Source organism: Lissotriton vulgaris, chromosome 6, assembly GCF_964263255.1.
Source record: "Lissotriton vulgaris chromosome 6, aLisVul1.2, whole genome shotgun sequence".
Taxonomy (NCBI): Eukaryota; Metazoa; Chordata; class Amphibia; order Caudata; family Salamandridae; genus Lissotriton; species Lissotriton vulgaris.
The window spans coordinates 67,910,898-67,937,485 of record NC_141694.1 but is presented as its reverse complement, the minus strand read 5'-3'; the positions used below and the strand labels follow the sequence as shown (position 1 = coordinate 67,937,485).

Genomic DNA, 26,588 nt, shown 5'->3' with positions numbered 1-26,588 from the left:
GTCCACCAGTTGTCTAACTGAAAGTAGAATTAGTTTATAATATTCTAGCAACATTGTCCAGGTGATCTCAGCTACCACAGTTATACCGGCTACCCCTATCCAGTATCTTGCTGCCACTGGTCACTTCCATGCCAGGAAGAAAAACCCGGCCGAATCAACCCCACACTGTGCATATACATATGCATTGCAAGGATTTAATGGACTCAATTTTATGTAAGAATTTAAGAGAACAATTCAATCTGTGTAAAAATGTCAAATGGATGAGTTTGTGTCTGTAGTTGATAGAATTTAGCTTGGTCTGAGCACAGCAATACATCCATCTGTATCCTCTTCTTGAGAGCTCCTAGGAATTGTATTGGCAAATTTCAAGGCATCTTTAGGGTTCCCAAATAGCTGAGTATGACCATTAGATATGACCCACAATCTGGCTGGGTACACCATGGAGTATTTGGAGCGGCCGTACAGATGATTTGCTTGGCCTTAGCAGAACACCATCGTTGACTTCTGCACCATAATGGTAAAGTGATTAATCAGTCGATTATGATTGGCCTGGGTAGGGCCCCAGGTGGTAATCTGGGCGACGAGATCTATGTGCCTGCTCGACCACTTATAAGTCTGAAAAGTTAGGCTGCCCAAATATCTCTGCAAAGAGCGACTCAGTACGTTTCCGGCCTCTTCATATCTGTAGTCACTGGAAGACTCATGTGATTATTATTCCTGCATGAACGTGTTTCCAGTTCTTCATTCTTAGCGGAGATCCTATGCAACTCAGTTTCCAGTTTCTTTTGCATTTCTTGCATGCTTGGGGTTTTGTTCTCCAGACCAGAAATACAACTCTCAGCTTCATAAAAGTGGTCACCATGCTTGTCTAGCATGTGATTCATATGCCACAGTCGCACATTTGGGTGTCAATTGCATGCAGACTAGAGTACATATACGTTAGTATCTTCTTGATGTCAGAGTCTGACAATTTAATTACTTCATATGCTTTATGCATGCTTGACTGGGAACAGGGGCAAGATATATTGTTACTTGTTTTTTATGCTGAAACTGGAGCTTCCCTTGTTTAGTGTCAGTTCTCTTCATTTTGTTGGTTGTTATTTTACCAAAGGAGCTCCTTGCAGTGGTCAGGCCTCACCAGTAGGGCAGCAGGGTCTGGGTGGGTCCTTCATTATCGTGCAATGTTAATAGCTGCCAGCCAACATAAGAAAGACCAGTTAACAACCTAGGTTGTATACAACAGTGGGCACCTACTGTTTGTTGCTGCTCACAGAAAACAGGCACCGTAGGGAAGCCGAGAGAATTTCATTATTCATATGGCTGATTTAAAGTCAAATTTGCGGACACCGTCTTTGGCGGAACACTGCGGTGTATAATCAACCAGTTCCATCAGCTGAAGGCCCTGAATCGAGCCACCTCTCCACCATACCAAGCCTGGAATATGGATAAATCATAACCAGGTGTAGGATCATTGCTTCCACATCCTCAGGAGATCTGAGCAGCCTCCGTGGATGATCAGGAGTCTGTCGGCCACCACTCTCACTTCAGCGGCTGCAGCTCTTGCACCACTCCCTCTGCCTCCAGCAGTCCTCAAACCACACTGATGGGCCCAACAAATACCCCTCAGCACCAGGGCTCTGTCACATCATCAGGGAATCAGTGATTTGGGGCAAGTGGCAGAAGATTAGGGGCCAACGAGCCAAAGCGCTACAACAAAATGGCTATATTGGACAGCGGTTGTCCATGCCCCCTACCTCCAGGGATCTTTACTTTGAAGCAAATAAGATCTGCCTGTCTCCCTCTATTCTGCTGTTTCTGATCACTGAGTCAAAGGACCTAGTCCTTGATATAACCTTGTATATTATATGTGTTGTGAACACTTTTTGTGTACACAAGTCTCTTCCTGTTTTCAGCTGTGCATATCTGGGGACTAAGGAGACACATTGAACACACACACACATGCTTTATTCTTTTTACATTACACATTTCAAAAACACAGCCAGAGTTGTTGAATAAGACAATATATATGGATTTAAGACACTAATGTGTCCAATAATTTTTGTCGGTTTTCCTGAGTCAACTAGTTATCAGTGACACAAGATGAAGAATCCCTTTAGGAAAGGTGACTATAATATGCATCCTTGTAGCAAGGTAGTATCCTTCTAGCATGGATACCCCTACTTTGTGCCTGGTGTCAGTGTGCTTTTGACCTAGTCTGACTGGGATCCTGCTAATCAGGACCCCAGTCACTGTGCTTTTTCCCCTAAATGGGCATGGTAAGTACTTTTGTACCTCTAAAATTGGCTGCTGGTTTATCCTTGAAAGTCCCTAATATATATGATACAAAGATACCCAGGGCATATATATACCAGGGGTTTCCCATGGGCTGCAGCATGTATTGTGCCTCCCATGAGAGACCACTCAAGCTGTGACTACAGGCCTGCCATTGTCGTCTGGGTGAGTTGGTGCTTCGACATCTCAAGACAGATATAAGTTTCCCTACATCAGAGGTCACTACACCTTAAACCTGTAAGTCACCCCTATGGGAGGCTCTTCAGTCCTGAGAGCAGGGTGCTTGGTTATAAGTGTGAGGATGTCCCCGCATGAGCAGGACACCCCTACAAACCCCAGAGTCTATTCTCAAGGTTTTGTAAGTGTTGTCAGCCATTTTAATACATATAGTGGTCATCAGTAATTACGAGATGTCTAACTACATATTGGCTGCACCAAAACCAGTCATGTTTGATATCAAACATGTTGAATGTTGGAATCATATCCCAACACAGATTCCAGTTTTGGAAGTATGATCTGATGTACTGGGGGCCTCCCTTTGGTGTCCACCGTACTCCTGGTAACAGCCTTTCAGAGTCTGCCAGGAAGCTAGTGTGGCTGCCGACCACAGACATGATTCTGCCCTCCTGCTGATGAGCCAGAAGTGAGCAGGGGAAGGTAGAATAGAGGTTTCCTGTCACAGGGAGGTATGACCACCTCCCAGACAGGATTTAGTGTATTGGACTGGGGTGTGAGCGCTTGCCAGTGCCACCAGACTGCTTTGGTGCCCTACTTGCCTACACCAGTTTATGTAGTGCTCAAAGTGGTGAAATTAAAAATATCTCTGGGATTCCTTACCAAACAATTTTTTATTCCCAGTGGCCCAGGATATATTAAAAAGGAAAGGGATAAAAAGAAGATTAATTGGTCTTGGTCTTTAGAGGCTGAAACATGTCGACCAGTGGGAGCGAGACCAAAAAAGAGAAAGAGAAAAGAGAGTAGGGTAGAGCTAGAGCAGGGTAAGGATAGAATAATGGAAATTAAATAGACGTGCAAGGTTGGGTATTTTACATCGAATATCATTGTGAAATGTATAGATTATATAGTTAAAGGTAATCATATCATAGTCTATGATCCTTGCAAAATGCCATCGGTTGAGTGTCCAAATAGTTCTGTGCCAATATGAGATAGATTTTTTGAGAACTGTAGCTCTCTGGTGTTTCAGGTATTTGACCAGATTAAATCGGGCGAGCACACAGCATTAAGCCCCATATCTGCTCTACCCCGCTGCGCCCCTCCCAAGACCGACCGTCCACACCCATCCCATAGATACCTTCCATAGCCATCCCAACCTCATCACTATCACGCCAGGGCACTCTGCACACACCTCAAAGGGTAAAGTGCGAGGCCGCATTTTACATGGAAACAGTAGGCTTTACACACTCACTTTACGGAGTACCACATTGTCACTTTTACAATGCTGTCTGCTTGTCATGGGACTAATTCAGCTACAATCCTCCCCCCAACCTAATCTTGAACACGGAACCTGTCTCTTCATCCTGCCATGTAAATATCACTACTACACGTTATTATCAATACAGGTCTACTGTCTTCTGTTTGCACATATTTACTATTTGCCTCAACGTTTTTTACACATGCTGCCTCCATTGTTTCAACTCTTTGATATGATTGCCTGTAACTATATAATCTATATATTTCACGATGATGTTTGATATAAAATACCCAACCTTGCACGTCTATATAATTTCCATTATTCTATCCTTATCCTGCTCCAGCTCTACCCTACTCTCCTCTTTCTTTTCTTTTTTTCTTTTTTTGTCTTCCTCCAACTGTTTGAGATGACTAAACCATCTTCCTTCGGGCAATATTGCATGTCCCTCTAAATGCCTCTATGAAATGCATAATGCTCATCTAATCTATGCCATTTTATATTAACACCCGGTCTCGTATTTCTGCCTGTAAATGTATTATGCTCACAATTACAATACGATCTGATGCGTACCTCTGATAGGACATCTAGCCGCAGATTCCTTATTTTAGAATATCCCCAGGCGCCAGACTGAATCCGTACGTTTTTTTATTTTGCTGCAGCACCTCTGCACGCCGGGGGATGGCACCACATGACCCCGCCCTGACGTCGTCCACATATGTGACATCAGCGAGGTCATATAAGTCCCTCCAGGCGCGCTGACGTCAGTTTCCTTCGGAGTAAGAGGTTCCTCTGTCTGTTTTCAGGCCCCTTTCCTGTTTTCAGGCCCCTTTTCGACGCTTGGCGTCTGGAACAGTGTGCGATGCCTTCAGGTTTTAAAACTTGTACTTCCTGGTCGCGGCAGATGTCCACGACAGACCCGCATCTTATTTGTATGTGGTGTCTGGGCGAGCACCACGACTCCACGGACTGCGACGCCTGCCAACACCTCAAGCCGAATTCCCGGCGGGAGCGCCAGATGAAGCTTCTTTCGGGATGGTTGTCCCGGTTGGAGTCGTCTCGTCTCCCAGCCTCTTCATCGCCAGCAGGTCCCTCTACTTTAAGGTTCCGCCGTCGATCGCCCTCAGGGGCCCGGGGCCATCGTTCGCCACTTATAGGTAAGTGGAGGTGCATGTCCCCGAGGTCCTCAACCTCACTTTCTTCTGTTGTCGGGGACACTAGTTCCTGTAACATTCCGGACGCGCGCTCCCGACAGTCGCCCCCCCTCCATCCTCCCTTTCCGGGTGTTGGGCGACTCGGGCCCAAATGGTGGCCTATGCCGCTGCCTTGCAGGCCTCCCTTGGGTCCTCTCCCATTCCTGGGGCATCCTCGGGGCCTCCGCTTCATGCGAGATCCCCAAAGGACTCGCTGGTGGGTTCGTCCCCAGCACCGATTGAGCCTTTGCCCCCAAGGACATCGGAGATGTGGTGTTGTCAGGGCGCAGCCCGGCTGGGACCCCTCTATGGTCCACATGGTGTCGTCAGGGCATGGCCCAGCTGGGTCCCCCTCTATGACCCACGGCACCCCTGCCATGCTGCATAGTCCTTCAGGGCATCCTGCGGCGTTGCAGGTGGACCCCGGGCTTCTGGGCAAGCGGCCGCCTGTCCGGAGCTGGGGTCGGTGCCGTTCCGACGCCTCAGCTTCTTTCTCCGGAGTCGGAGCCTGTCGTGGTTGAGGTGAGTCGGCGCCGGTGCTACACCGGAGGCTTGCCCCCCCCGGCCCGGCGCCTTCTCCTTTTTCGGAAGGGAAGCTTGTCGTGGTCTCCTTGGCCACTCGCATTTTGAACATGCAACCCCCTTCAGCCCCCCTGTCTGTGGACCCTCTACTTGAGGTCCTTCACAGTGGGTCCGGGAATGTGGAGCCGCTTCTGTCTTTTGAGGCTTCACTTTATGATGCCCTTTTGGGTACCTGGGCTCGGCCTGCTTCAGGTGATCCGGTATCTTGCTCAGTTTTGCCCCGCCACCGTCCTGCTCCACATGATCCTGTTTGCCTTTTCGTGCACCCAGATGTGCAGGGGTTTGTTTTGCAAACTACCTTCCCTTCCTTGCCCCGGATAATGCTTCCTCCTTCCCGGGAGTCCAGATGGCTTGAGTAATGGGTTGGAAAAATGTTGCCTCCACTAGTGCTGCCCTACGGTCTTTAAAAACAGTGTGTGTTTTGGCTCGGGCTACCTCTGCCCTGTGTCACTCTGCAGAAACTTTGCTTTCTGCCACCTCTGAAGGCGTTCGTGTTGACCTCCTTCATCTCTTCGGGGATGGCCGATCCACTCGGCCGTGGATACTGCGGATTCCTTAGGCCGGGCTATGGCTGGTTCTGTTGCCTTATGGTGCCATGTTTGGTTGCGAGATAGCGTATTCAGGGAGAATATCCGGGAGCGACTGGTTGATTTACCCTTTGATGGGGTTTTTCTGTTTGATGCTCACACCGAATCAGCGGTTCAGCGCCTCCTTGCGGGCTTTCGCCCTCCTAGTTAAGCCAGACTTCCGTGGTGGTACCCTTTTTTTTAGCATCCTTTAGATGCGTTCTGTGTTTTAGATGGGCAGTAAGCCTTAGGTCTTCTTTTCGTGTGGTCGAGGGTGATTACCCTTTCATTTGGCATCCTTTGGATGAATTTTGCTTTTGATCTGACAGTTGGCCTGCTGTGGCAGTATTCCACAGGTTGCTGTGTCTGGTTTTCTGACAGTGGTTTGTCCTAAGAGGTGTTCTTTGTTGTTTGGGGTGTGCATACTCCATGTGGGGTGCTTGTATGCTATTATATAGCTCTGCTTATATCAACGGCCTGGGGCTTCCTCAGGGCTGTACATGTGGACATTATATTTGGACATAATAGCCCAAAGTAAAGAGACGAAATATAACACCACAATGTTCTAGACACTGTCTTGACTCAAGTTGTAATTCTCATACCACTATTTTAGTATATGGTTGCTCTTCCCCTGGAGCCCACTGTGCATTGTGCTACTTACATCTGGTTCTCTGCTAACGTATTGTGTTCTTTGTGTTGCATCCTTGTGTAGAGGATACTAGAGAGTGTTATATAAATAAATAAACAATTTTATAACTACTGTATGGTTCTCCTTTCATTTAATTAATACTCAAGGTGATATTCTGGTAAAACAAGCTGCTTTACATTCCTTCAAGTTTAAGCCTGAAGGCTGCGCTCCACAGCTACCACTAGGATAGTTTTCTAAAGGTTATCTTTGACCTCATACATCATAAGGGTCGTTTGGACTGGTGCAAGGTGCCCAATTTAATCAGTGGACAGCATATACCAGATACATCTTTGTATTGATTAACTGAAAACCACTAAGTATTAGGTACATATAATACTAGCTTAGAATAAGTAAGTTCTACTGAACTTGGGGTTGGGTAGTTAAGGGTCTAACACACCCTTTCTCCAACCTAAGAGAGTTCAGTTTCCCACTAGGTGAGGTAGGTGCACACACCACACCACACTTAGTATATCTACTAAAGGAGAAGCCACCAGTGGCTCTCTGCCTTCTGAATACAGTGAGCTTACATTCCATGAATTGAAAGCCCTGTGTGTCTCTAGAAAGTTGAAGACCCGGAGAAGTGCCAACACTCAACGCCTCATTGAGGTGTTAATGTTAGATGACCTTTGGAAGACCCCCGGGTCAGATGAACAGGAAAGAGTGGGTGGGACAGGGAATAAAAACAGGTCAGGAGAAGAAATCCTTCATGACCTAGATTTAAACTCTTGCCAGGAGGACCACCTGGTTAACTCAGATAATCAGGGAGATACTGAAGAAGGCTAATGGCCCCCTCTTCACCCCTCCTGGAAGAGTGCAGAGTTTACCAAGGAGATCTAAATCTTGCTCTGCAGAGTCACATCACTCAGGACAGTCTGTATGGACCTCTGTATTAGGCAAGACTGACCATTCCTTGGACAGGGAGTAGCAACTGCTTGAACTTGAGAAAGCTCGGTCTAGGCTCAGGCAAGAGCAGTTGAACCTAGACAAGGAATCCCTAGAAGTCCGAAGAGCTAGAAAAATATTGGGACTTGAGTCCCATGGGTGCAGCAACAGTGTCCCCAGAGCAAAGGAACATCCTTTTGACAATAGGAACCTGTGCAAGATTGTCCCTCCCTACCATGTTGGGGATGACATCCATAAATTGATAACTGCTTTAGAGACGGCCTGTAATGTTTAGAGGGTCCCTCAAGAGCAGTGGACAGCTATCTTATGGCTCTCCATTGATGACAAAGGTAGACATAAGCTTCTCACTGTTAGAGAAGAGGATGCTGACAATTACTCAGTACTGAAGAGTGCTCTCATTGATGGGTTTGGCTTAACCACTAAACAGTACAGGAGTAAGTTCAGAGACACCCAGAAGGCACAGAATCAAGACCGGGTAGACTTTGTGGATAGTGCTAGTAAGGCTCTGGAAGGCTGGTCGCTTGGCAGCAAAGTGAATGATTTCAAGGGATTGTACAATTTGATTATGAGGGAGCAGATCCTTAATAATTGCCAAAATCAGTTGTTGAATCAATAACTGGTTGACTCTGATCTCACTTCTCCCCAAGAATTGTGAAAAAAGGCAGATAAGTGGGTCAGAAGCAGGGTGAAGCAGAAAAAACAGAACTCTGGTGGTGACCAGTAAAAGCAGGATTCTAAACCTCCAGTTAAGAATGGGGACAAGGGTAAAGATCAAAAGTCTTCATCAGGGCCCCAAAAACCTGCATCTGGGGGGGTCACAATCCAACAAGGGAAAAGGTAAGAAAACACCTTGGTGTTACTTTTGTAAGGTAAAGGCCCATTGGGCAAAAGATGCTGATTGTCCAAAAGCCAAGGAAAATCCTCCTACCACCACTGCCCCTAAGGCAACTGCGCCCCCTAGCACTAGTACGGGTGGTAGTAGAGGGAACAAGGGATTAGTAGGGTTGATCTTGGGGTCTGAGGTGGGTTCTGGCCTCTTCAGGACCTCAGCTCAGGCTGTGATTATCTGTGATGGTGGCATGGATATTGCCACCTTATTTGTCAGTGCCACTAACCTGGGAAAATACAGACAGCAGTATTTGATTAATGGCAAGGAGGCCATGGCATACAGGGACACAGAAGCAAATGTCACTATGGTGACAAAAGATCTTCTGCAACCTGAACAGATCATACTTGGTGAGATGTACCAAGTGACTAATGCTAACAATTTCACAATTGATCATTCCTTGGCAGTTGTTAATTTAAACTTGGGAGGGGTAGCTGGTCCAAAGATAGTTGTGGTTATCTCAGACCTTTCAGTGGAATGCTTGTTGGGCAATGATTTGGAAACTTCAGCCTGGGCTGAAGTAGAACCCAGGATTCATTCAGCAATGATGGGCATATCTGCAGATGTGTTTGCTGCGATCAATATGAAAAAAGGAAAGTCTTACAGCACGTAAGAACTGCCCTGAGCACTCTTGATGCACAACAAGTGCGCACTTGCAGGTTAACTTGAAAGTAATTCAATTGATATTCAGAATTTCAAGAATTTCTATTCATCCAAATGTTTTGAATTGATCAAACGAACATGATTTTCATGAGTACATATTTCTTGATATGATTTCACTTTTGATCAAACATCCATAGTACTTCATAGCAATTCATGGCACATGATTAGTTTAAGATGACATGGAAACCCCAATGCATTTCGTGCTAAAATAGCACTTCTTCAGGGGGATATTATTCTGAAAAGAAAACATAAACCATGTTGTAGATATATGCTGAACAGGAACCACATAGCACATACATATATACTCTAAAGCAATATTTATATACAAGATCAAAGTAGGAAAGCACCAATATAATGCCCCAGAATCGAATTATAACCATCAACAAAAAACTGTTCAAATGAAGTTGAGAAAACATACATGAATAGAATAAGATTCGAACGTGCATCAAAAGAGAATTAAACCAGAAAGCCACGAAAACTCCACTAAGATTTCTGGAAGGATCAGAAAGACTGAGATATGCGTTGAATATACGACCACAAGACAGAAAAGATATGTATAGCAACCAGTGAAAAAAATAAATCTGGAGAAAAATTAGAGGTATCCGAGAAAATCGCGATAACATGTAGAAATCACCCTGAAGGATGTGCTTGAATAATCTATAAACCTTCACGATACAGTGAAACCGTCTCTTCAAAAAGACGAGAGAACCGCCACCAGAATCACAGGAACACCAGGATAAAAAGAACACTTACCCGTCACCAAGAACGAGCATGTACGGTAGAAGTGTATCCGAGTCAAAACCCGGAAGTCGCCGAGTGTGCGCACAAGCTACCATTTAAAAAGTGGAGGAAAATAGAGATAGGACTCGCGGTATCACGATAAAAGAAAGTAGTAGAGTGCAAAGTAGGACCACAGAGTGTCAGAAAATATATTAGTGCCGGAAAATAACACGAAGGAATAAAAAAATAGTAATAGGAACAGAGTAGAGTGTGTACTGAGAACCGAAAAAACAAAGCAGAACTAAATAAAGAGTCACTGGGTAACAAAAAGAAAACCAAATGAAGTCGAGGTAGAATCGGTGTAAAGGGAAAGGAAAAGAGACCAGAGGACAAGTCTGGAATGAATTATACTAAAGCAAAAAAGTAACAATGAAGTGAATGACGATGTAAAGAATTATAACGAAATATCAAGCACAAGCAAATGCAAAAGAACACAAGAAAACTTTAACAAAAGAGGAATCAACATTCTGTCCTATACACAGCTATAAGGTAGATCATCTATCAAAAGACAACTGTATATGATGTTCAAAGATGACAACTGAGTTCTATTCTGTCGTTTAGCCCCTTAGGTTGGAGGGCTTGTAGGTAGTAAATCCAATGTAGTTCCCGTTGTAACAAATGTTTATTGTTGTCTCTGTGGGGAACCTTGTTGACCATCTCCAAAATTAAAAATCGAATTTGACTGGGATTGTGAGCTTGAGAAACAAAGTGTGCAGCCAAACATGATTTCATATTCTTGGTTCGAATATTACTTCGATGCTCGTTAAGTCTAATTTTGATTTTCTGTTCTGTTTTTCCCACATATGGGAGGCCACACCGGCATTTTAGCATATACACAACATTGGTAGAATCACACGTGGCATTCACTTGTAAACGTATAGGTGTACCTTTTGTAGGATGACTTAGAGTATTTCCAGGTATGATGCTGTTACAATGTCCACAATTGTGACAGGGGATGGTCCCTTTGTAGATAGTTGTGTTTCTTAAGGAGGGTTGTTTTACCAAAGATTGTATATTTCTGGAGCGTTGGTATGCGAAAATGGGTGGTTTCTCAAAGATGTTATTGAAATCTTTTTCCAGATTCAGCATTGGCCAGTGTTTGCGAATCACTTCTTTGATTTTCTTGGATTGTACAGAAAATTTAGATACAAAGACGGAACGATTCTCATCTTCAGGATTAGAAGTTTTTGGTTTCAATAAGTCTACTCTGTTAAGACACATAGCTCTTTCTTCAGCAGTCTTAATCCATTGATTGGGGTAGCCTCGTTGTAGGAATTTACACATGATTTTGTGACTGTCTTCTGAATATAGTTCCTTAGTTGAGGCTATTCTTTTAGCACGTAATAGTTGAGAGTAAGGTAAGTGGCGTTTCAAACTGGGTTGATGGAAACTACAAAAATGTAGATAATTGTTGCGATCAGTCTCTTTGCTGTGTATAGATGTAACAAACCGGTTGTTGACTAATTTTATGTGAACATGCAGAAAAGATATTTCAGTTCTACTGGAGGTATGGTGTTTCCCTGAGCACCTAAAATATTATTACCCTTTAAGTACCCATTTACCTTGTTTCGCACATTCAAGGAGTGCCACAGTTGCTCATCCTTGTACATTTGCTGCGATCAAGTTACAAGCCAAACTGATGTCTACTGAACAGGCCCTGGATCCTGAAAAGATGGACCAGGTGCCTTCCAAGAGAAGTAGCAGGAGAGGTAAGGCTGTGTCTCAGAGAGAGGATCAGTCCCTTGAGGGAGATGACCCAAGTCCCTGTAATGGAACTGTCTCTGATGAACTGGAACCTGATCAGGTTGAGTTTTTGGGGACAGGGGGCCCTTCCAGGGCAGATTTGAGTCAGAAGCAGCAAACGTGCCCCTCTCCTGAACACCTCAGACAGCAAGCTGCTGCTGAGACTGCTGGGAGTGTCAGTGGGTTCCACAGGATCTATTGGGATGAGGGACTCCTTTACTCAGAGGGTAGAGACCTTAAGCCTGGTGCCACCAGGAGGTTGGTCATACCTCTGAAGTTTAGGGGATTCCTACTCACCCTGCCACATGACATTCCCTTGGCAGGACACCCAGACCAAAATAAGACTTGGAACAGGCTTGTCCCTCACTTTCACTGGCCTCACATGTCAGAGGATACCAAGGAGTTTTGTCGCTTCTGTACCACCTGTAAAGCCAGTGGTAAGTCAGGTGATACCACAAAGGCCCCACTAATACCACTACCTGTGGTGGGGGTTCCCTTTGAGAGGGTTGGGATTGGCACAATTGGTCCCATGAACCCTCCAACTGTATCTGGGCAGTTACCTTCTAGTGTTGGTGGACCATGCCACTAGGTATCCAGAGGCTATACCCTCTAGAACCACTACAGCTCCTGTGTTGGCCAGGACCCTCGTGGGAATTTTAGTGATGTTGGCCCAGGCCCCGTGGGAATTTTACCCAGAGTGGGTTTCCCTGAGGAGGTCTTAATTGACCGAGGTGCAAACTTCATGTCTAGCTACATCACTGCAATGTGGAAGGAATGTGGAGTAACTTACAAATCCACCACCCCCTATCACCCACAATGCAATGGGTTGGTTGAAAGGTTCAACAAAACCCTCAAGTGTATGATTATGGGGCTCCCAGAAAAGCTTAGGCAAAAATGGGATGTCCTGTTTGTGAGAAGGTGGCTTGGTGTATGCTGTCCACTAGTTGAAGTGCGCACCCTGTACCAATCCACACGACCCTTATGATGTAAGAGGTGAAAGATAACCTTTATGAAAGCTTTCCTAGTGGTAGTTAGGGAGAGCAGCCTTCAGGCTTAATCTTAAAGGAATGTAAAGCAGCTTGTTTTACCAGAATATCACCTCCTAAATGACTAAATAAAGGAGAACCTCAAAGTAGTTATATAAAAATATGTATTTATTCTTATAACACTCTCTACTATCCTCTAAACGCGGTTAGAACACAAAGCACAATGGAACAGTTGTAAGTAGCACAATACACAGTAGGCTCCAGTGGGGAGACCGAACCATATACTCAAAATAGTGGTATAACAATCAAAACTTGACCAGACAGTGCCTAGAGTACGTAGAATCCCTGAGACCCCAAGGACCCACCAAAGGTGATGACACAGGAGACCCACGCAGGACGGGTGCAGTGAGGAAACACGACCACATGCTCCATACAACTCTATGGGAAAGTCGTGGTTGCAAAGTTAAAGTTTAAGGACCCTTCTAGGAGGACTTTGGGCAAACCCTTTGGAACGTAAGAGTTTAAAGAGCCACCCCACCCGTGGATCCCGTAGTATCGGAGTTACCTAACCCAGGGAAGCCTAGTGCATAGGTCTGAAGTGGCGTCGGAAATTCTCGTCGTTATTTATGGCAGGAAGTGAAGGTGAAAAGGGTCCGGTGGAATCCAAGCCTGGATTCTGGATGGAAGAAACCTGAAAGCAGAGGGGACAGAGTCAGGTGCTTCAGGTGCGTAGAAGGGAGGCTTGACTCTGCAGCCACAAGGTCCCGTAGGCAATGAGGACGACCAGGAGTCGGAGTTGAGCTTTCCCACGAAGGATGTCGAGTGCTGAGGGGTTGGTGTCCGGCAGGAGCACCAACAAGCCTTGGCAACAGCAACCCACGCAGGAAGGACAACCAGGTTACGGTGTGCACTAGCAAGGTACAGGGGACTCTTCAAGCAATGGAAAGTCAGGGCGCGTCTGGAGCAACCAGGAAAGCCCAAGAATAATCAAGATGACCCTCAGGGGGACCCACAGGCCGAAGGACCAGGAGTCGTGAGGGGACCACAAGCAAGATTGCAAAGCACCAGCCCACGGAGCATACGGTGCGAGAAGGCTGGAGTTCTTTGGTGCAAATACTGCTCATGGTCAGGACCAAATGGGGTCTAATGCACAAGCACAGGAATTGCCAACAAGCATATGCACTTGAAAATGAACGCGGTGCACAGGGGTTTGGGTTATGCAGCCCCCATGAGGGATACTGGCCTCAAACTCGGTGAGAGGGCAGATCAACCTCAGGGACCTTCAGGAACCCACCTCCTGTGTTGCTGAAATCTTTGGAGTCCGCAGGAGCTCAGGAGCAGCTTCTGGTCAGTTGAGCAAAGCAGGGGAGTTACTCCTTCACTCCAAGGGAGAATCTTCAGTTGTCTTAAGTGCCCCACAGGTCCTGCACAGAGCCTATATGGAGTCACGGCACAAACTAAGCTTCGGATGGAAAGGGGGACGAAGTCGAGCCCAGTCGAGGTCCAACGAAGTCCAGGTATCCAGACGGCTGAAGGTCACTGGTTTCTTCTTGGTAGAATCTTGTCCACGTAAAGTCCAATGTCCTGTAGCTAGGTAACCCATTTAAACCCAAGGGAGAGGGTTGGACAGATTCAGGGGACCCTCTTAGGGGCGGGCAGGACAGAGGGGTGGCTACACCCATGTCCTTTGTCCAGTTTTGCGACAGAGCAGGAGCCAATGGCTCCCAGAACTGGTTTGAGCTGGACTGTGCATAGGGACACCAAATGTGGGCCAAGTGCAGACTTTCAGGCACTCTTAGAGTGCACCCACCCAGCCCCAGTACACTAAATCCTGTCTGGGAGGTGGTCACACCTCCCTGTGACAGGATGCCTATTGTGCTGCCTTCCTCTGCTCGAGCTTTGCTTAGCAGCAGGAGGGCAGACTATTGTCTCTGGTCGGCAACATCCATTTTCTGCTTTTAGGATCGAGAAGTCTGGCACCTGTAAGACCAGTGACCCCACAAAGCTCGTTTCAGAAGGGTGGAATCATACCTCCAGACCATTTACCGGTATGATTCCAAGGTGTTTGACACCAAACTCAATATGTTTCTATGCAGTCGTTTTCGCTATAGCATTTACTGCGAGGTTATAATGCACCTCTACCTATATGTCCGGCTGAGTCACAGACAACCCAGGAGAATGGTTTCCGAAGGCTAAGATAGGCGCTGCTCATGCAGGGGCACCCTCTCAACAAAAAACTCAGCACCCTGCCTTCAGGATTGTTAAGGCCTCCTATACGGGTGACTTATACGTTTTAAGTTTAGTTACTATAGATAAAGTGAACCTATATCTAATATAAGTGGTGCAAGTAGCAGACCTAGAGTTTCATTTTGCATGGCTTCTCATGGGTGGCATAATACATGCTTCACCGGGGTACCTATGCCCTGGATACATGTGTACCATATACTAGGGACTTATAAGGGTACCCCAGTATCCAATCTAGAGTGTACCTAAGTACATACATAACATTTTAGGGAGAAAGCAGATAGACTAGGATCCTGATTAGCTGGGTTTCAGTCAGACTATTCAAAAACAGTGTAACATCCAGAAAAAAGTGGGGGTACCCATAAGAAGCAGATCCTACTTTCCTACACAACCCTCCCCCCAAACGTAAGGAGATGAGACTAACCTTGCCCAGTTGAGTGCAATAACATCAACACCAATTTGACCTGAAACAACGGGCCTAGTCGAGAAACTGGGGGCCATTGCCTGAAGAACCTAAAGGGCCTATTACACAGCCCAATGGAAGATCCAGCTGGAGGCTCCCGGTCAGAGGGGCACACCACAAAGGGCAAGTCACAAAACAAACTTCCCCCACGCCAAGCAAAGACAAGCCTATCCCTAGGAACTCCACGGCCGAACCACCAAGTATCAAACTGGAAACACAGTCCAAAGAAACAACTAGCAGAATACTCCAATCAGAACAGCCATACACAGCAAGTCCACTGTCGCCAGCAAAACCAAAAAAAAAAAAAAAGCAGCAGAGGTTCTGGTATTTTACCCTCTTTTTACATCCAAGGGACCTCAGGACATACTGAACTGAGGCAACATTTTAAGATTAACAGGGTCAATACCTAATCTTACGGGCATGAGGTCAATACATTCACTCTCTATAGAATTCTTACACACCACCAACCTCAGTGTCTAGAGGCTACAAAAACAATGTGGACCAAAAGTGAAACTGCAGAGGCAATCTTAGCCGAACTGGGCCTATTTCAAAGCTGGGGCATAGAAATTTTTCCCTTCCAACAACCAGCCTATCCATCGCCTCTACTAAGTGACGGAAGCCCAGCACCAAAAATTTGCCAACTACACTTAAACTGTGTACTCCAAGGAGCACGGGGCAGATCCCACCAACAGAGCGCCAACACGGATTGGGATCAACAAAAAACGGCACCCCGGTCAGCTGCTATTACAACCCAAGGCTTGAATAACAAATCAATATCGCGAACCATCATCCTACGCTCAGAGGAGCACTGACGTGATCAGCAAGTTCAAAGCCACAGCAGAACAAAACAACCCCTTCTTAGATTATGCTCATGGAATATAAACGGTTTAGCAACACACATTGAGGACCCAGACATCCTGCAATACGTCACACATTTTGACATAATCTTCTTGCAGGAAACCTGGCTCTCAGTTCCTCAGCACATTGAGGGTTACATTTGCTTTGCGAGCCCAGCAAAAAGGATGGGCAGATTCAGCCACTGCTCTGGTGGGTTGGCAACTTATGTCTCCTCAAGAAGCATACCCTCACCAACTCTTACGGACTCAACGTCAAACGCAATATTGGCAGTTACAATATCAATCCTCACAGAGGACGAAGAATTGGAGGTGTGCCTGATTTACTCATAGGCTCACTGTAACAACTGGATTTTCGGACCAGATAGAATCAGCTCATCAGAGCACCACCAACCCAGCCGAAACGCAACCACCTCCCTCCTCAGGACCCATCTATCCAGGCACCTGGGTACCTACCTGAGGATGGGGAATTAGCAATATAGAAGCTCATATCATCAGAAACACCACTAAATCTATAGGGATTACTAGGAATACTCACTGATTACTAAGGACGTCCATGCCCTACACCACACTCATACCTTATAGTCTCGCGGCAACTCAGACCCAGACTATGCTACCCTCCTACTCATAGTTAAGGGGGCAGTTCCAATAACTTACCATTACACACTGACACACTCAGTGCTCTCTCAAGCCACAATCCTGTGGGTATACACACTGACCACAATCAGTGCTCTCTCACTAATGCCACTCTCTCTCTAGCAGCAATCTCATTACACACCAGTTTCCCCCCTGGTGCTCTCTATAATCTCCAAGCCACAATCCTGTGGGTATACACATCAGTTTCCCCCCTGATGCTCTCTATAATCTCCAAGCCCCAATCCTGTGGGTATACACATCAGTATCTCCCCTGATGCTCTCATTAAGCATGGGCGAATTTTGCGAATCTCGCGTTCGCGAATTTTGCGGATTTGCGAACTCGCAATCCGCAAAAATCAGCGAATTCTCGCGAATTTGCGGATTTTTTTTTGTGTGTTCGCGCGGGTTTCTGCCAGTTCGCAAGGGTTTTGTACAATTTCGCAAACGCGAACTTACCTCTCGGGTCGCAGGTTTTGCGAACTTGTTGTTTCTACGTGTCCAGCCTGTTTGGGACACTCTTCTTCATCACTGCCACCCTCTGTCACCACTGCCACTCTCTGACTACTCATGCCACCCTCTGGCCCACCCATGCCACCCTCTGTTTCATCACACAGCACCCTCTGGTTGTCCAGTGTACATTATTGTGGCAAAGCAAAGCACACCTTCCCTGCCTCAAGTGACCTGAATTAATTTGGGGCTGATTAATGTGTCACAGAATATTTTTTTAGCTGGCACCTGCTTCCTTAGTGCTTCCTGATTAGTGATCTTTTGCACTTGCTAAGTGCTTTCATTGTTGCAAAATTAGTTACACACCTGCCCTGCCCCAACTTACAATAATGAATTAGGGGCTGATTAATGTGTCACTGTTGGATTTGAACTTCCAGCCTGGCTCCTGCTTGTCTCCCTTAGCTGTAATTCAGGACCTTTGTGGCATATGTGTAACTATTCTGAGGGTCAGAGCAGGGTCACATAATAGTTGCAAGTAGGCAACTGAACTCTGGAGGGGCCCCTCAGGAAGCACTACAGGAAATGGGTACTAATGATGAGCTTGAACTTTTGAACCTGGTAAGTAGTTTCAGTTTTGCTAAGATCGTATTTCTGCAATTTAGCGCTTATTCGCGGGGCGCGAAGTTGAACTGGGAAGCTCGCGAACTCACGCGAACAGTGCGAGCAAGCCATAAAATCCGCTGCTCGCGGATTTGCGGATTTTACGGGAAATTCGTGAATCTCGCGGATTGCGAATTTACCGAAAATCCACAAAATCCGCGAGCGGAACGGATTTTCCGCCCATACTTAGCTCTCATTAACGCCGCCTTACAACAGCGATCACTTTCCTATGAATACCTTTAGCTCTCTCTCTCTCTGTTGGGACGTTTCTCTCACTATTCACTAGGGGATTACTACAATATTATGGAATGGCCGGATTACACTGTGTACAACTTATTCTCTATTTCAAGGGCTCCTCTCTCCCTCGTTATTCAGTTACCATTTGCTTGATCAGGGTAGCATCTGTTCACCGAATAGTACCTGACTAGAAGACAAGGTTACCTTTACTGTATAAAAACAAGAGGTACACACTATATGCAAAAGTTATTTCCTGATTTAAGGGCTCCTCCTTCCTTTTGATCCATCAGTTACCATACAGCATCTGGCTAGAAGAAAGGTTAGCTTTATCATAAGAATAACACATGCACACTGGTTCACTAAGAACTGGGGTTCCTTTATTAACAATGACAATATAACACTATACTATAACATATAGCCTGCAAAGGAAAATGGGAATAGACACATACACAGATCTGCGGGGTCTCTGTAAAGCTTTATTACTATAACACATCCACATGTAATTGACTGTAAATAGCTAAAGACAGAATGGATTATACTGCACACCGCTGAAAGAAAAATAATTAGCAATACAGTAAGGACAAAGTTAATGTTTAAATGTAAAGCAAACTATATTACAGGAAGGGTATCACCTGATTGGTATGAAGTCTTGCTCTATCTGTCATCTGGGTTCCTCTCTCGTCTGTGCCTTAGCTCGTCTCAGATCCTCCCCTGCACTCTTGGATACGCATCTGCGCTGATCACTCTGCACTGGATTCCTCTCCCCCACGAACTCTCTCCACCTTCCAGCATCAGCGTAATAGTTTCTGCCGCTCTGATAACCGTTCGCTCCACTAGCTTCTTCACTCTCTCTGATTATCTCAGCTCCAATGTCCAATTCACTCCAGCTGCTCCCACAGACTAATCCACGATATAACTTCAGTCTCTTCCAAAAGGCATCACTTCAGACTCCAGCTGATCACAACTCCTTCTGATAAGTAACTGCTTCTGACTGCTTCCTTCAGTTCCAAACATCACCTCACTCCTCTCTGTTCAAAACACCATCTGCTCACAACTGCTTCTGACTTCTCTCTCTGGTTCCAACTCACTGACTGTCTTCTCTCTGTTCCAAGCATTGACTGTCTTCTTCTCTCCTCTGCTCCAACTGACTCACTCACAAAACTGACAAACTGACTTCTCTCTGTTCCAAGCATCAACTGTCTGACTTCTCTCTCTGGCTCCAACTCACTAACTCACAAACTGACCAACTGACAAACTGACTAACTGACTTCTCTCTGTTCCAAGCATCAACTGTCTCTTCTTCTCTCCCTGACTCCACCTTTGCACTTCACTAATATGGAATGCTCTCTCCTCATGGAAAGTTCCAACCAGCAGCCTCCTCCCACCGATTCCATGTACCAGGCTCCTTGCTCTAGATGCTGCCACAGTGACCAGCTGCTTGTTTCGTCTAGAGACTTGAGCCCAGAGACACTTCCTGATTAGATTCAGCTCTGGCCGGTTCTCTCCAGTTTGCAAAGGGCGAACAACACCTCATAACTAAAACATCACCTTTACCCTGCAAGCATCTCAGTCTGAAGGGACAGAAAGAAAAATGGAGTCTCTCTAGTTCTGGGCCTTGTAGGCCTGAGAAAGATGAAATAACACTTAGCTCTGTCAGAGTACCTACACAAACCATACCAATATGTAATATAAAGTCAGGACTACAAGATCCACCCTCGACTATAGGTAGGATGATGAAAGGACACATAATTATGTCAAAGCCAATAGGCAATAGATGGATTAGAGTCAAGAATAAGGGATCTATCATCATATAAAGCAGCTATCCTCTAGTTTATGCTTCTAGGTCTGGAAAAAGGCCTGAAAAGGACCAACACAAGGCAAGAATAGAGATTTAGGATGGTAGCAAGCTTAAAGTCACCATCACTCAGAAATAGAGCCAAAAATACGGTCACTACACTCCACCCTTGAATTTAACTTGCTAACATCCGTAAACAACAACAAACAAATAAACAAACATCAACATAATCTATCAACAAAACCAAAAACCAAAAAACTCACTAAAATGAATGACAACTAAGGAAAATACCACCTAAAACCTGATGTAGGGAATGTAAATCTGACAACCAACTGAAAACAAGTCAAAGCACCCTTGACCTGAATGTTGAAATGTAACTAAGATTGATCTGATAACAACAGAAACTAACCAAAGCACCCTTGAACTAAATGTGCCTCAACTTCTAGTGATAACTCATGAAATTCATTGATGTAGGGACATGTTTGTGAAATGAAAACAACAAAAGGCCTAAATGAGGCCTACCTACTTCGGTCAACTTAAGAAAGGATTTGGTAAAATCTGACAAATAAACATGACAAAGGGTCCTCAAGGTCTGGGCAACTATTACTAATAGATGTAGGACATAACCTGACTAAAAGACACACCTCCCAGGACAACTTAAAGTCTAGGGTGACCACCCTTGGAACGAATCCCACTGTTCTAAATAAGAGTTGATGGATCAAAGTGAAAGTGTAATAACAGGAAAACAAGGATAACCCCATTCCTACAAAATAGCTGGTGTAGCACTATGCGTATTAAGCAATAAATCAAAGAAAGTTATCTAAGTGTGGTGTATATATTCTTCTAAAAGATAATTCAGACATAAATATTCTGTCCAGAAATCCCTATAGCTAAAATAGCTAAATCATAGACTTAAACTGGGGAAATTGAGTAATAATAGACCATGCCAAAGGCAATAGGTAAAGGTCATAAGTCATCTAACTCAGGAAACAGTTTGCACCTAATCCCTCTGTATCAATCTGCGGAACACATGTGTGAACCTTCATTTAAAACATTGCTTTCTTTTCAGTGGCAAGACTGTTTTAGAGAAAACAGAAAAACTATGAAATAGGTGAAAGATAAACAAGTGCAAAGTCAATCTGTATCAATAATGAAATAGCGTAGCATACTAAAATCAAGATATCATGTATCACAGGGCATCAGATTATTAAAGCAGCTCACTAATCACCCTATGACATTCAAATAATATCATTTGCATCATTGCATTAATGTGGCACTGCATCTTTTAAACTGGAAAATCAAAACCATGAACAGGACTGAGAAATTATTTTTTTTTTAAGTGGGGCCTGTGTATGGTAACTGCAAAAGTGGCATAATGTCCATCTGAAATAGAAATATTGGAAAAAATGCAAGATTCAAGAATGCAGGCCAAGGAATTACATTTCAGACTCCTTTCGTAAAGGAACATCGTTATATTAAAATAAAAATGGTTTTTTTTAGATTTTTTTTTTTCAAAAATAGAACTATTGGCTTTGTCAAGACAAAAACAATTTTTCTTTAGGGAATCCAGAATTTTAACCTGACTGCTGAGGCAGCCAACTGCAGATTGTAATGTAAATTAAAAAGTTCAGTCACTTTAAAAAGTTCTCTTCTGTAGTTGGTTTCTCCTTAGGAAAACAGTTCATTCGTATAGGCCATGATCCTCCATCTTCATCTGTATCCTGTGCCAAGGAAGCACATCCTCCAGTCTGGTCATCCTGGTACGTCCGCTTCCAGTCTGGGTCCAGGCTCGGGGGTTTTTGGGGGTGGGGGCACTCACTCCGAAACTAAAAAAACACGTCACTCCAAAATAAGAAAATCACACTCATACAGGGCCCCCACACGTCAGCCATCTGAAACGAGAAACACACATCATCAATCTTGCAAAAACCCATTTTCCATTCAAAAAGCACCCCAAGTCCTTTTTATTTCCGTAAGAAACTTCCTAATTCCTGAAAAGAACTCTTCTAAATTCAAGGAATTATTTAAACATTCTACCTATACCATATTCATTAATTTTGTTTGGGCAAAATCTATTTTGTCATACACAGCCAGAAGGGCTGGGGCCTAGCTACTCCTCACTCCTTTGAGAAACAGCCCCTCCCTCCAGAAAGATGTCTGCGCTCAGAGTTTTGAATCAGCTCCAACCATAATAAGCAGGAGCCGGGCTACACTGCGAAGTAATATTGAATCACTGCCAAATGCTGATCTCATTGCAGGAGCAAAGCTCCTGCCAATTATTCTGTTCAAGCATCCCATATCTCTAGTCAGGGAAGCTTTCTGTGCCTACTGTATTTATCTTACTCCAAGAGCCAAGCGTCTGCCAATTATTCTGTGTACATTACTGAGGGGACAATTATTCATTTGCAAACATCCTTTATCTGAAGTCAATGAAGCTTTCTGGGCCGACTGTAAGGAAGAACAACTTGACCCCCCTTATATAAACATTTCTCTGCGGAAAGAACTGAATCATAGCCAAGAATAACAAACTGGGTGTCTCTGCTCTCATAAGTCACCCACGGGGCGCCGCCACCCTTTCAAAACTCTGAGTGCTGAAAACTGCTGAATATTTGCCAAAAATAAAAAAATAGGCAAGGCAAGTCTGCTTCAGAGGGACGCTCCAAAAAAAAAAAAAGCCTCTCCTTTCAAAACACTCATGGGAGCCTGGCGCATATCAGTCAAGGTCAAAGCAAATTCTTTCTAACTTAAAACATACTCGTTCCCAGGCTAGAAACACTGCACCATTACTTCTAACTAATTTAAGCAGATTTAGACGTGGTAAAAAGCATCCTAAAAACAGGAATTAATAAAGACATTTTTTATGTAATGTAGACACATGCTAGCATTCTGAAATAAGAAGCAAAATAATTCTGTAGAACTAAAACAAACTATATATCATAATGTACTGCTACGTGCTGAAAAGGAAAATATTAAAACAACATTTCATGCAGCAACATAGGAAATCACCACACATTTCTTAAAATATCATGCGAAACACCATCAATTGAAACAAGGGGAAAAAAAAGTTATACATGTAATTTTGTACTGCATAACCAAGAATTCACAATTTGATGCGCAAGCCTTTCTGTTCTAATTATTAAAAGGGCCAGATTTGTTTTTTTTCCAGATAGCCCTTTTTTTTTTTTTTTTTTTTAACTGAGTGGGTTCACTTTCACGCTGGTCTGCTGCATATCAGCGCAAAATACAGAATCATTTGCATTTGAACTTTAAACAAAAGGGGCAGCTTGGTGTAGGTAAATAATTATTTATATTTTCTAGATGTGCAAAATACACTACAAAACATTTTTTTTTCAAAAGCACACGGTTGCATTTCACTGATTAAAGCACATTCTATGATGGGTCTGTTTTATTTTTCAGAACCGGTGATTGCACCCTCTGTGCTCAGCTGAAAACCTTTTCCTAAACCGACTGGTTGATTTACAACTTTCCGACCTCCGAGTCAGACACATTAAATCATGTGTTCAAAGGCAAACCCACACAAACTCGTGGACGCATTTCAAACAGAATGTTAAATGAACACTGCTTTTTTTTCTCCGTGCAAGATGTTACCATTCTGTCAGCTAGCTGTCAAAGCACATAGGCGAACCCTGCAACTAATTAAAAAGTCAAATCAAACCATCATTAATCTAAACAGTCACTGGCTTTTAGCATCAGCTTTTGTAACCATGCATGTTAAAAAGCATGTTGAAATAAATACTGCCATCTCAATCTAAGATATTAACCCTTTTGCAGCTCAAACACAATCATTCCCCAATGTCTGCAGATACATGGGAAATTCAAGAACTTATCTCTCCACGTTTTCATATAACACGTGCGCACATTTTCAAAACATTTTCTCCAAGCACTTGAAAGAGATCCATCTCTCTCCTGCCTAACGTAATGATAACATGCTATGTACAAGCCATATTCACATGGCGCTATTCACAAGCCATATTCACAAGAAACTCAACAAGTCATAATAATGACATGCTCTTCACAAGGCATATTTACAAGGCGCAATTCACAAGGAACTCAGCAAGTCAAAATGAGAACATGCTCTTCACAAGCCATATTTACAAGGAGCTATTTACAAGAAGCTCCACAAGTCATATTACACTGAATACATTTCACAGCATAAGCAAATGCAGCAAGCCATTTAATGGGCAATTTACAAGCATTTTTCATACACATATGTACAACTGCATCAACACCAAGATGTAATTGGCTCCCTCACGTACAGTTACCCTTCAAGCCTGGCAATTCAAACACCAAGATGAAAAGCATTTCATCCATACTGCATAAGTCAAATGCCATGATGTAATTCAATCTCCTTACAGTGCAACTGTTCAAGCCCATAGGTCAATTTCGTGCCGAGTGCAAACCAACAAGATAAAAACAATACAGCGCACACAGGCTACGTAAACGATTCGTGACGCCAGATGTAACAACCGGATATTCAGACCAGATAGAATCAGCTCATCAGAGCACCACCAACCCAGCCGAAACGCAACCACCTCCCTCCTCAGGACCCATCTATCCAGGCACCTGGGTACCTACCTGAGGATGGGGAATTAGCAATATACAAGCTCATATCATCAGAAACACCACTAAATCTATAGGGATTACTAGGAATACTCACTGATTACAAAGGACGTCCATGCCCTACACCACACTCATACCTTATAGTCTCGCAGCAACTCAGACCCAGACTATGCTACCCTCCTACTCACAGTGAAGGGGGCAGTTCCAATAACTTACCATTACACACTGACACACTCAGTGCTCTCTCAAGCCACAATCCTGTGGGTATACACACTGACCACAATCAGTGCTCTCACTAATGCCACTCTCTCTCTAGCAGCAATCTCATTACACACCAGTTTCCCCCCTGGTGCTCTCTATAATCTCCAAGCCACAATCCTGTGGGTATACACATCAGTTCCCCCCTGATGCTCTCTATAATCTCCAAGCCACAATCCTGTGGGTATACACATCAGTATCTCCCCTGATGCTCTCATTAACGCCGCCTTACAACGGCAATCACTTTGCTATGAATACCTTTAGCTCTCTCTCTCTCTGTTGGGAAGTTTCTCTCACTATTCACTAGGGGATTACTACAATATTATGGAATGGCCGAATTACACTGTGTACAACTTATTCTCTAATTCAAGGGCTCCTCTCTCCCTCGTTATTCAGTTACCATTTGCTTGATCAGGGGTAGCATCTGTTCACCGAATAGTACCTGACTAGAAGACAAGGTTACCTTTACTGTATAAAAACAAGAGGTACACACTATATGCAAAAGTTATTCCCTGATTTAAGCGCTCCTCCTTCCTTTTGATCCATCAGTTACCATACAGCATCTGGCTAGAAGGTAGGTTAGCTTTATCATAAGAATAACACATGCACACTGGTTCACTAAGAACTGGGGTTCCTTTATTAACAATGACAATATAACACTACACTATAACATATAGCCTGCAAAGGAAAATGGGAATAGACACATACACAGATCTGCGGGGCCTCTGTAAAGCTTTATTACTATAACACATCCACATGTAATTGACTGTAAATAGCTAAAGACAGAATGGATTATACTGCACACCGCTGAAAGAAAAAGAATTAGCAATACAGTAAGGACAAAGTTAATGTTTAAATGTAAAGCAAACTATATTACAGGAAGGGTATCACCTGATTGGTATGAAGTCTTGCTCTAGCTGTCATCTGGGTTCCTCTCTCGTCTGTGTCTTAGCTCGTCTCAGATCCTCCCCTGCACTCTTGGACATGCATCTGCGCTGATCACTCTGCACTGGATTCCTCTCCCCCACAAACTCTCTCCACCTTCCAGCTTCAGCCTAATAGTTTCTGCCGCTCTGATAACCATTCGCTCCACTAGCTTCTTCACTCTGTCTGATTATCTCAGCTCCAATGTCCAATTCACTCCAGCTGCTCCCACAGACTAATCCACGATATAACTTCAGTCTCTTCCAAAAGGCATCACTTCAGACTCCAGCTGATCACAACTCCTTCTGATAAGTAACTGCTTCTGACTGCTTCCTTCAGTTCCAAACATCATCTCACTCCTCTCTGTTCAAAACACCATCTGCTCACAACTGCTTCTGACTTTTCTCTCTGGTTCAAACTCACTGACTGTCTTCTCCCTGTTCCAAGCATCGACTGTCTTCTTCTCTCCTCTGCTCCAACTGACTCACTCACAAAACTGACAAACTGACTTCTCTCTGTTCCAAGCATCGACTGTCTGACTTCTCTCTCTGGCTCCAACTCATTAACTCACAAACTGACCAACTGACAAACTGACTAACTGACTTCTCTCTGTTCCAAGCATCGACTGTCTCTTCTTCTCTCCCTGGCTCCAACTCACTCACTCACAAACTGACAAACTGACTTCTCTCTATTCCAAGCATCAACTGTCTCTTCTTCTCTCCCTGGCTCCAACTCCCTGACTCCGCCTCTGCACTTCACTAATATGGAATGCTCTCTC

The 26,588-nt window shown here is 44.4% G+C and overlaps 1 protein-coding gene across 2 annotated transcripts in view; it reads left to right on the top strand.

Moving 5' to 3' along the window:
- LOC147706797 (calpain-1 catalytic subunit-like) overlaps positions 1-26,588 on the top strand; it is an 861,968-nt gene that overhangs the window by 588,591 nt on the left and 246,789 nt on the right. The window lies entirely within an intron of this gene.